Raw genomic sequence first — 12,270 nt, forward strand, 5'->3', positions numbered from 1 at the left:
GTTTTCTTTGCTTTGTCGGCTTCTTCCTCCACTCATCTTTTCTATCCTCACAGGCATATTAACAGGTAATTATACAACATTTGTGCACAGCTAGGGCACCCTGTGGGATCCAACTGGCGCATGAAGCTAACGGTGTGGGCTTCACAGCACCTTTCTTCCTCGACACATGCTACTCACAGGAAGTGGGGGTGATGTTGAATGATGACCTCATCCCCCTGGTACTACATGGGCTTTTATACTGTATACTGTACACAGTGATGATAAAATCACTGACGTCTGTTTTATTTTAGAAAGCATAGCTGCAGGGGGGCTTTGGAAGGTTATATGCAATTTTCCATCAGTGCTATTTTTTTTTACCTTTTATTTTTGGCCAAGAGCTTTGACTGAATTCCATTATTGTGTGTAGATATTGGTGTGGTAAACCATTATCTGACCATTTGTGTTTACTAAATTACTGTCTGATCTAATATGCACCTAAATCAGAAAATGGATTACCACAGTGCAGATACAGTGATGTTTTTCATTAAAAAACAAATATTCTATTCTCTTTTTTGGGGCAAGCAAATTATAATAATAACATTTCTATTCACTGCTCTTCAAAACTCAAGAAATCTGCTAAAGACTGTAGCTTCCTGTAATCAGCCCTACTGGGTTTCTTGACCTTGACCATGTAGGTTTAGTCTCAAGAATAATTAGTCCAGGCCATCTATAGTAGAAACAAAGGTTGCGGTCCAATAGTCAAAAAATGACTTAATGTCTATCCCAAACCACCTTTCCTTGACCTATGTGGAAAACATCACAGGTTCAAGGAAAGATGGGAAGGAGAATTTGAAGAGTTGGGAAAAGACAACCACGGAGTTTAGAGAATCCAATGCCACTTTCACTAACTACATAGATATGACGTTACTGACGAGGGTCTGCAGCGGTGAAACTACAATGTTCCAAAGATGGACTACAAAGAGCGCATCTTAGATACTTTGTTCATGTGTTCTTATAGTGTTGTGTCATGCAGACAACATGAACCTGGACAACCCTGGACAAGTGAAACCAAGGGATTGTACAGCAAGGAGTACAAACTGTCTCATTTTTTCAGTTTCAAACATGCTGAATTAAATACGTTATCCCACTAACAATGTCCCTTTTTGTTGTTATGGTTTATATGCAGATTATAATCTGATCATAATAATATGCAGACAATAGTTTATGAAACCCCACACAACTCAGTGTCTGAGTGACTTGATAGTGTTTCAAAAATGTAATGTGACAAAAAACGTGAACACGATAATCAAAAACACTGTCTAGTTTCAGCTTCTGTAAGTACAATATAAGAACGAGGGCCGAGGCTGTAGTGCAACACCAAAGAGCATATCAATACATCAGTTTAATCAGTTTACAGCAGTTTTCAGAAATAGTAGTGTAACGTTTGTAGTTTGCCAGCAGGTTTAACAGATTGTTGTAGCAATCTCCTGGCGGTCTCAGTATTGTAGATTCTGAGTTTAATCCAACTGTTTCCATTTGTTTCTTCTCCCCTTGTCTTCCTGTTCTCGCAGTTAGGATCATCCCCTCCAGCTCCCCAGCCTGTCTCCATGCCACGTGCCCACCCCGTTCTGCCTGCCCTGCCTCGTTCTGCCTAGTCCCCAACCCTCGCCCTCTTGTCCTCGGTCACCCGCTGCTCCCCTATCCCCCACATCGTCCCCTTGGAAATAAACCTGTTCACTTTATTACTCCCTAGTCTGTGTTTGGGTCCTGAACCACTTCACCTTGTGACACAGTGATCGTTTTGGACCTGATTAATGTGTGTCTGGACTGCGCATAACCATCACTTCCGCGTATGCATTCATGAGAGAACATTTAACAATTTTTCTCAATATGCACCTCTCGTCGTCTCTTTGCTTCATCAGAAGTGACCTATTTACATAAACTCTGAGCAATAATCTTCAATGGTTGCAGCACATATATAAACTAAGCATGCCGTTACATTTATGCTTGCACTATTTAACATCAAAGGGCATGTGATTAATATGCTCTGTGTGTGTGTGTGTGTGTGTGTGTGTGTGTGTGTGTGTGTGTGTGTGTGTGTGTGTGTGTGTGTGTGTGTGTGTGTGTGTTCTTTGCCCTCTACTCCTTCTGGTTCTTTGTTGATAAATAGGCATTTGGCTTGAATAACTGGTATCCACTAGAGAATATACCAAATTGGTACATCTATCATGTAGAAAATGGTCTGTTGCCTGGCTCCACTGAGGTCTGAATCATTAGAAAAGACCAGCTGTGTTTAAATTCATATCAGTATTACCACAAGAATCTTTTTTTTTCTCATCCTTTCAGGATTGGTCTGCCCGTCTGAAGTGAGAAGCAGGAGGAGCAGGAGATAAGTGGCATAGCTATGACCAGAGGACTTCAAATGGCTGTGAGGGCCACCTGGAGCACACTCATTGGCCATTACTAAGCCTGTTTTTAACTGCTAAGTCGATCTTTAGAATGGACTTTAAATCGTCTGCACCAACCAAATTTAAGCCTAGTCTTGTATACACCCATTATTAGCAAGGCGGGGTCATGTGAATGGCCTCCAAACGATGGCTATTGCACAGCAGTGATGGATGCGAGGAAAAAGAAAAAGAAATCTCATGGTCGTTGAGAAACAAATAAATAAACACAAAATAATAAATTAGAGCTGTAACAGTTAAAGCCGGCACAACAACATATTGCCATGCTGTATGTAAAGTATCATCATTGTTTGTAGAAATCCAAGAGAACTTCAGATATCATTAAATAACTGCATAATAGTGTCAACAGTTTTCAATAATTTCTTTATTACTGTGCTTATATCATATTGAGTTTATGCTTTGTAACACGATTGTCAAGGTGCTGCCTTCTCCAGTCCCCTCACGTGGTACATTGTCACCGCCACAGATCGCTGTCTTATTATTATCTGTCACTTTCAAGTGGTCTCACGTTATTCAGATGCAGAGAAACGGTGATTTTTTTTTCCGAAGGTTATTACTGTGGTCTGGACCTCGATGACCTCATTTTGCTGGCTATAGCCATGAGGCAATAAATACTTGTTCCGACTCAGATTTTCACTTTACACCTATTCCTGAGCTGTGTAACTATTCGGTCGGCCTTAGAACGACGAGTTATGACCAACTTGGCTTAAGAGCAGCCAGAAATCTGCAATTAGTGCAACTGCTCTTCTGACAGACAGCATGGCTTCAACCCTGTTGTTTTTTCTTTCTCACTTACATCCCTTTTGTATTTCACTACTTCATAGTCACATGCTTTGAGGTGCAATAAACTCATTAATTAGGGGTTTCCTGTAATGTGTCTGTGTATGTGTTAACCTGTAGCACAAAAATATAAGAGTTGCTCCAAAAAGAGAAAGGCATTGTTGCACTTTCAAGCTTTCTGTTTAACTTCAAACCCATCATCAGGTGCAGGTGGCGGTGTAAAGAAGGAACAGCAAGTACATGCCAGGTGTTGCCATCCGATTATTTGGCAGCATCAAATAGGCTGATAATGTCCTAAACTGTTGGCAAAATAGAACATCAACACCTGTCGGCACCCAATGATCTCAACATCATGTTCTCACTCTTATTTCCCAAGAGGCTTTTAGACCACTGCTCGGAAGCTTTATATCTGCTAATGACAAATTAATATGTGCATATGTTTTATTACGACTCCGAGCTGGCAACAATCTCAACTGGGGGCAATATGTTTTCGGGGTTGTCCATTCTCTAGAATCCAATATCTCAGGAATGCCTGGAGGGAATTTTCTTCAAATTTGGCACTGATATGGTTTTGGTGGTCCAAGGTCAATGTCACTGCGACCTTACAAAACACAATTGTGGCCATAATTCAATAGCTGATGTTGATTATAACATGATGAAGTGATGAGTCCAGGGAATGATACTGTGTATTCCCAGGAGGTAATACGTTTGAATTCACAGGAAAACCATTTTTTTTACTACCAATGTGGCTTTTGACCTAGAATTATTAAACAGTTTCTTACAATGGGCTGTGCTTATTCAGGGCCCAGAGTGTGCACTTAAAAAGGTGTTTTAACCTCCCAGGCTAAACAAAAGTGAGGTGTTTTATCTTCACTCATTGTTATTCTGCACCTCCCACACAAGGACTGCGGTTAAAGCAGGTCTACTGTAAATTGTTGTCTTTCATCCACCAAACTGTCAGAGAACTATAGTGCACTTTTCAAAGGGTATAGGCAAACAAATGTATGCTCTGATGGCTTGTGACTAATGGCATCGCCCCACTTCAGGCTCTGATCATGTATTTCTTCTAATACAGCCTGCTTCAGATGGTGCTAAATGCCTGTGCGTGTCCATGTGTGTCCATGCGTGTTCATGCACCATGAATTGTGTTAATGAAAAAATAAGAGGAAGAGCAGTTCAGCATTTGTTAATGGAACAATTTAAATAATAACCTTTGCTATTTATGTGTTTACTTTAAGTACTATTAACCCGTCTTTGCTGGATAAAAAGAATTATAATGAGCAATGTAATGTAGCTTCACTTCCCACAGGTACAATAACTTCGTAAAAATGAATCGAGAGTAGGTTAGGTAACACATTTTTAGTTACAGTTCAGTAAAATACAAACAAAAGTCATTTTCTCTTGGTTATTTTTATTTGTATTACATTATTTTATTATGTTGTCTGTTAGAATGTGTGTACAGTACGTGTGTCTACAATTATTTCCTTTTGCTTTTATGTGAAACACATTGTTTCTCCTTTGAGGTACAACTGACTAATTCAGCAAACATGTCCTGCTTGTTGCCTGCTGGGCAAAACAGTATTACAAAACGTCTTCACAAAATCCTGGTTTAGTTCAGGGATTAAAGCCACAATAACTGCTTGACACAAGATCAATCTGTGATTAAGGTTGTAAATGTCTAAAATTATACTGTAATTTATTTCTAATTTAAGGGTTCCTACCCTTAATAATAAAACGCAGCAACTTGCACACCATGATCATCCAAAATGTCAAATCAAACAGAAAGACTTCATCTTGATTTAGAGCATTTCAGTCTTTGACCAATATAAATCCCACTTCAAACGATGATTTATGTCCATACAACGCATCATATTGTGTAATATCACCCTGCTACATCCTACATGGATGCCTCAGTCCTTCCACAAGTGAAGCTCAGTATGTGCAACCAGACGGACTTCTATCAACATGTCTCTTCCTGTCATGAATTAATCTAATCTTTGCAGTTCATTATCCAGTGCATATGTTACACACGGCACCAGAGTCTTCATTTAGTGTGTTCCATATTTATTTATTGTGTTCAATTCTTCTTTCTGTAAAAACATAATAATATATCTCAAATCAATGTCTGCTGGCTGCTGGACGATCTTTTACTGCTCTAACTTGTTGATTTTAGACAAGAGTTACATTAACCGTGAAAACATAACCTCAAACATATATATATATATATATATATATATATATATATATATATATATATATATATATATATATATAGCCTAACAAAGTACTGTGTATCTGTCACCGGACTGACGCTGAACTGATACTACACTGGCGCGAAAACTACTAGCGCGATTAGCATCCGTGGCTAATAGTTAGCTTTCTCCCGTTTCAGACTTAAAACACTTACTAAACCACTAAAACAATTACTAAACATCAAAACATGGCACTGCAAAAGTGACCGAAATCAACACACATATACATGACGCTTTTGGACCCTGTCTCACCTGTAAAAACATAACAATATATCTGAAATCAATGTCTGCTGGCTGCTGGACGATCTTTTACTGCTCTAACTTGTTGATTTTAGACAAGAGTTACAGCGCAGTCATGACAAATACCCGCTACTGCCACCTATTGGTGAAAACGAGTATCGTCCTGCAGCCACTCCAGGTGAAAGCAGGCAAGTCCACAAGTCACACAAACCATTTTAAATTATAATAACCAGAAATAAATGCTGTCAGGGGGCAAGGTACTAACACAATATAATACAATAACACTTCTGAAACAATGTTAGCCCTTAAAATGTCCAGGGTGCCACACATACATCACTCAATGTGTGCATACTTCATCAGTAAGTCATTTGTGAAGGCACATAGTATCTCCTTTTGCTATGTAGAGAAGCTCTCTGCACCAGAGGGGCGTCACTCTTTCTAACAACCTGCACATGCTGTATTCCTGCTTCATCTGTGCAATGCACATGGCCCAGCATGTGGGTAATTCTGTAGAAAGACAAACTGGTGAAAATCCTTTAGAAAACAGAAATGAATAGAGGGGAATAAAGAGACAGAAAGAGCGTGTGCGTCACTTGAAGAGAATCTGAGAATGAGAGTGTGACTCACATGAAGATAAACTGGGAGGGAGAAGGCAAGATGGAGACAAATAAAAAGAATTGTTAATATGACTCTTTTTGACGCTTGTTAGTGCACTGTTGCTATGGTGGCTGTAGCCTACAACATGAGCAAAACATTTCGTGATTCTCCTCCAGCAGGACGCCTGTCTGCATATTGCAACACCAAGGTTCAAAGTGACATTGTGCAACACAAAAAGGTTGCACACACAGAAAAAGACACATGCACACCCACACAAATAGACCCATTATGAGACGGATCATTGTGTTCCTGACTTAAATTCAGCCTGTGGTCTTCTGCAAGCCCAAATCAGAGGTTCGCACTCTGGCTACAACTACAGCTTCCAACAAATCCAACTACACATTCTCGAGCAGAACATGTTGAGGCGGGCGACATGCTTTTTTATGAAGTGGTAATTCAGCATTGTAGCAAAGAATCTGTTTCATTTTCTAAATTGTTAAATAATATGCTCATCCAGTGCATGTTGGAGCCGGGGTGATTTCCTCGACAAGCAAGCCAGCAGCAAGACGCACACATAAAACACACACAATCGCACCAACACACACATTGCAACTGGCTGACAGTATCTTTGCTCTAATCAGAATCTTAATTAGTCTGCTAGCAGCGTCCCATTAACATATATTCCTCCTAATTAACTAGGGACACACACATACATAGCCAGAGAGACTGAGCCAGAAGAATGTAAGATGTTTCTTGAAGTCTTAGAAAATGAGGAAATAAATTAACAAAGCAGAATAACAAAAGTGAAGTTTAATCTATCAACCTCATTCTTCCTTGCTGACGAAAAGAAAAAACTCACATCTGCTCAATATATCTACATTTTTATCATTATAGCACTCTTTTTAGAGCAATGTTTCTGGCCTCATCATCAACCATGTTACCTAGTTTCTGTGTCTGCATATTTTCACTGGACACAAGACTGAATGATGAAACCGACTTATCTGTGAACACTAGACCGAAACAAATCTCAGCTTTGACGGAAAAGCCTTTGACCAGGAGTAAGTGGATGGCTGGAGGCAAATCAAGGAGACCATTCACATCTGATGGCAGATATCTTTTATACATACGCAACACATTCTCACCCAAAAGCGCCAAATACCGCAGCTTTATCAGTCCTCTTAAGCTTCAAATTATGACGCTACAGGTACCCCTCCAGCTAAACATCCACTTTTAATTTAGCTTGTGACACGAACAGCGCTCTCCTGCCTGGATATACAGTAAGTCCTGTGTTTGATCCATCAATATAATCACTAACCCTCCTGCCTGCCCTGTGTGGATTATACAGCAAGTTAAACTACGCCAGTTGTTCTGAGCACAGACTAAGAACACAGGTGTGTTTACATTGGAGTTAGTTACAAGCCTATAGTGCTTGCATTTCATACACACACACACACCAAAGGTTGAACAAGCTGCTGTATTTGACCCACTGGGAGGGAGAATGTGTTGACATACATGATCCCTGTTATCACGTGACCTATGTCCTACACTCAGGTCATGTGATATAGTGGAATAATCTAACTATTGTGTATATTATTTGCACTGATGAAGGCCACAGTATTTAAATGATTATCCTTTAAAACATCTACTAAATGGGCTATAAGTAGTAACACAGTACTTCTATTAAAGACACAGCTTAGTATCCAGTGCTAACCAATGCTTTGCCCTCTCATGAATAGTGTATAATTTGGACTGGAATATTGGCTCCTCCATTTGCTTCAGATGCAATTTCTCACAAGGCCAAGTGTCTTCCATAGGTGAGTCACCCTCCACAATAAAGCTGGTATGAAATATTGGCTGAACAAACACTGCTTTCTTTTGTTATTCTAATCTGAAACACCGGATGATTTAGGAAAATTATGCCGTGGGCTGTGCACAGACACGCGCACACACACAGGCTGTGGGTGGTGACCAAAAAGGGTGCTGTGGGTGAAAGATGAAAAGGAGCATTTTGCATTAGACTCTAATGTCTGTGTTGCAATGCCAGGCTTGCCTACAGTTCTGTATCATGACTCATGTCCTACCCAGAGCCCCCAGAGCTCTATTTCTACACCACTGTGGCTCAGTTTCAAATTTAGCATCACACAGTGCTCGTATGAAAAAAGCAATGAAAATTTGAAAAGCTCTTTGTTGCGATGGGAAGCAGATTCTTTTGATTAAGCTGGTTTACGCTTGGCTACGTATGCATTCGAACACGCACATAAGCTGGAGATGGGATAAAATGTGCCAACAAAAAACTTTAACTGGAACTTTGGGATGTTTTAGTGCTTTGCCCAAAGGCACTCCAGTTTTTGTTTCATGGCTTTTCATTCATCCCCATTTCTTTAGAAGCAAAATTCTGTCAGATATTTTAAAGGCTGCAGTCATGTGGCGCTGCTTCATATCAGCAGTCTGTAGTGACAGCTGTCTTCCAGAAACCACATTCTCTCATTAACAGCTTCATATCAGGAACGGGATTTGAAGCGCCACACGACCACCAGGGTACAGATCACACATTTTCAGGCCACAACAGTCAGTTTATGGTGATTCAGCATACCCATTTATCAAACTGGAAATCTTTGATCATGTCTACATGACGAGGCGGGAGGATGCCTTACCATGAACAACGCGGTGGAACATTTCTCATCTCGTCAGTCAGCGTATTGGGATGTGGTAAACTGATCCAATATCATGTTTCAGACATGTTCTTACTCCCGATGCTTCAAATAACCTCAGAGATTGATGCCGACGCAGAGGGGCACTGTTTAGTATCTGTATGCTTCACACCAGGCTTTCAACTAATTCTGATGTAAACACACCACGTCCTTACATGAGCAGAGGAAACTTAAATAAAGTGCGAGAGTCTGCACAGGGCGGGAGGCGAGATGGATGGGTCAAAGAAACGCAGGACTTTTGTTTTCTAGTAGACTGATCTCCTTATAGTGTCCAATGTACAGTTTACTTGGCAGCTAATGTGAGTTGTTAGTCATTTGAATTGTTAGTAAGTCATATTAACATCAACTAAAAGTGTGTTTTTAAAGGACACTATGCATCTAACAAGCGTATATTGACACGTCTAAAAGTGGCGCTAGAGGGGTACGTAGAGCGTCATTTTAAGCTAGTTTTGTGGTTTTCTATGGAAACTCTCAGTAAAATAATACTAAAATATCCCTTAAATAAGTGTTAAAGAGAAGCTCATTAAGCTTTAGTATGTAAAAGTTTTCATGGCGGAAAAAAAAGATAGCTCCAGTATAATATTCTGTTGTATTCAATGAACCAGGCTGGAAGGCCTCTTTGCTTTGTTAAAACCGTCATACAACTCTGACAAATGTCCTTGTTCACAGCCAAAATCTTGTTTTGTTCAAAGCTACATTTCACCTTTGACATTTTTGCTAAAGTACACTGACTATGTAGCATTTGCTTGTAGTCATCTTTGATGGAGTAGCTATACAATGGTAACACATGTTATTGACGATGATTGAATGTGTGAACTATAGCGCTGAAATATGCCATTAATGTATTTACCTTGTTCAAGGCACACATTGTTTGATGTCTTAAAAATAAAATGTCTTGATGAACTCAGTAATAATATAAATATTAAAATAAAATGTTACTCTAATCTCGTGGAGGACAAAGCTCCTGATGAATGAGGCAGAGCGAGAGGTCCAATACAGAAAAGCACTAATATGAATTTTTGGCGGGGAGGTGTAAGCTTCCTCTTTTTCAGTTTCAGCTCGATGAGAGGAATTTGTGTGGAACCTTTCTCAACAAGATCAACTTGTGAAAGTTGCTTGTGGGTGCTGCCCTTAAATGATTGACAGCAGAATTGTCCGGTGCTTATTTGAACTGTTCTCATGGAGATTGTTAGGGATTTGCTGACATCGCATTAAGCAATAGGGTCTCTCAGCATTACATACACATTATTTCCCTCAACATTTGAATGTGTAATACTCTTATTCTTATTATAAATCTGTGTGATGTGAAGACTTGAAATTGAAATGCATGAGCAGTGGTTTGGAACATTTAGCCACTCACTGACAGCAGGTGTAGATGTACATACCTTGGAATAAAGTTATTTGAAATTGAACAAACTTTGGCCATCAGCATTAAATCTCCAATTACAAAAACTAAAAATAGATGAACAGAAATATGATCTGTAACATATTAGACAGGTTTTCTGTAAGTTATTTTGTTAAAGTATGGTTAAGTTTCTGACACAGAAAAATTACGAGTGTAAAACAGCTTGTAAGCAGAAACATATTTTCTGGATATAATTTGCCAGCCTTTTATCTGAACATGGTGGAGCTTTAAGGGGAAAAATAAGACACATTATCTTCAATTTTAGCTGTGATGTAAGTACATTTATCGCAATGTATTGTGTTGATACGCTGTATCAACACAATACTGTAAACATAGGCATGGTCTCACTGGCAACAAATGCTAATTATACATGTAATCACTCACCCACAGGCTCAGTTTTTTTTTCCTCCAAGTGTAAAAATGAACAGTCACAGATTTAGAACTGTATACAATATTTATTGACGATGTATTCATCTCCATAGGGTTTTCATAGTAAAGACAGACACTGACTTTTACAGGGCTTATCTTTGAGAAGGGTAGAGCTCAGGGTTTCAGGAAATGTTCTCGTGAGTGGCACATACAGGGATTTTTCAAGGTGGAGGGTGTTGAGAGGGTAGAAGGATTAATGCTCCTTGGAGTGAAGTCCAGGGTAGCAGGAGGCTAAGGCTTCTTCTGTGAGTGTGTGCAAACATACACTGTCACCAAGATTTGTCATTTAGGCTTTTAGGATGTCGGTCCATCCGTGCTCTCCAGAGAAGACTCTGCTGTCTGATGAAAACCTTGCATTTCCAAACCTTAACTTTCCAGGAATGAAAAGATTAAAGCCAATTTCAAACCATGTAAACCCATGTATGTATTTTTTTCATTTTTATACAAGGGATCTTGCCAGGATTTGTTAAGCATACCTAAATTAAGTTTCCAGAATCACTAGACGACAATCTAGTCATTCTGTATCGTATAAATGTGAAAATTGCCAAAATTGGATTTACAAGGTTTTGCCAAAAACGGTGTTTGCTGTTTTTTTCTTCTTCTTTTTTTCTTTTTTACACAGGAGTATATAAGTATAAAAATATATGAAACAAAAAAGCGCTGTGAAGTACAAACACATATCCAAGTGGAGAACTTATGAAGCAGACCTTTCAGCCAGTGTGCTTTGGAAACACATGCCTGGCAAACATACATCCACCACACACTCTCACACTCACACGTACATGTCATACCACATACAGTATTATTTTGAAATTTAAGAAATTGATATTGGATATGTTGAGACAGGTCCTATGGCTGAGGTGGATTTAGTACCTCAATGAATGTTCAAATATTTTAAGTGTTTAGATTCTGCCAATGCTAAACGTGTGCCATTCTGTTTGTAATGTAAATGTGTACTGTGCACAGTACGATGGGCCTTGTGTTGAACAGAGAAAGCAAACACAGTACAGAGAAAACATCTGAGACAAGCTCACTAAGGTAATGTCCTTAAGTACAATTCTTGGTTTTGAAGTTGTTGTTTGTGGTTGTATTGTTGTTAGTAGTGTGAATTGTGCTGACCTGAGATGGTTGACTTTCGGGCTGATACAAAGGCATTGTTAGCCTCTTAATCACTTGACCCTTGTGTTTGTGTGTGTGTGTGTGTGTGTGTGTGTGTGTGTGTGTGTGTGTGTGTGTGTGTGTGTGTGTGTGTGTGTGTGTGTTTGAAAAGGTGGTGTACATGAAGCTGTTTCTAGCTAAATCATTGGTACAACAAATTGTAATACTTTTGCTGACACATTGCAGCAAATACATGCTGCAAACAAATATCAACTACATTCATGAATACAGTATGTGTTACATTTTGGCAAAAC

This window comes from Taurulus bubalis (assembly GCF_910589615.1).
Source record: "Taurulus bubalis genome assembly, chromosome: 2".
Taxonomy (NCBI): Eukaryota; Metazoa; Chordata; class Actinopteri; order Perciformes; family Cottidae; genus Taurulus; species Taurulus bubalis.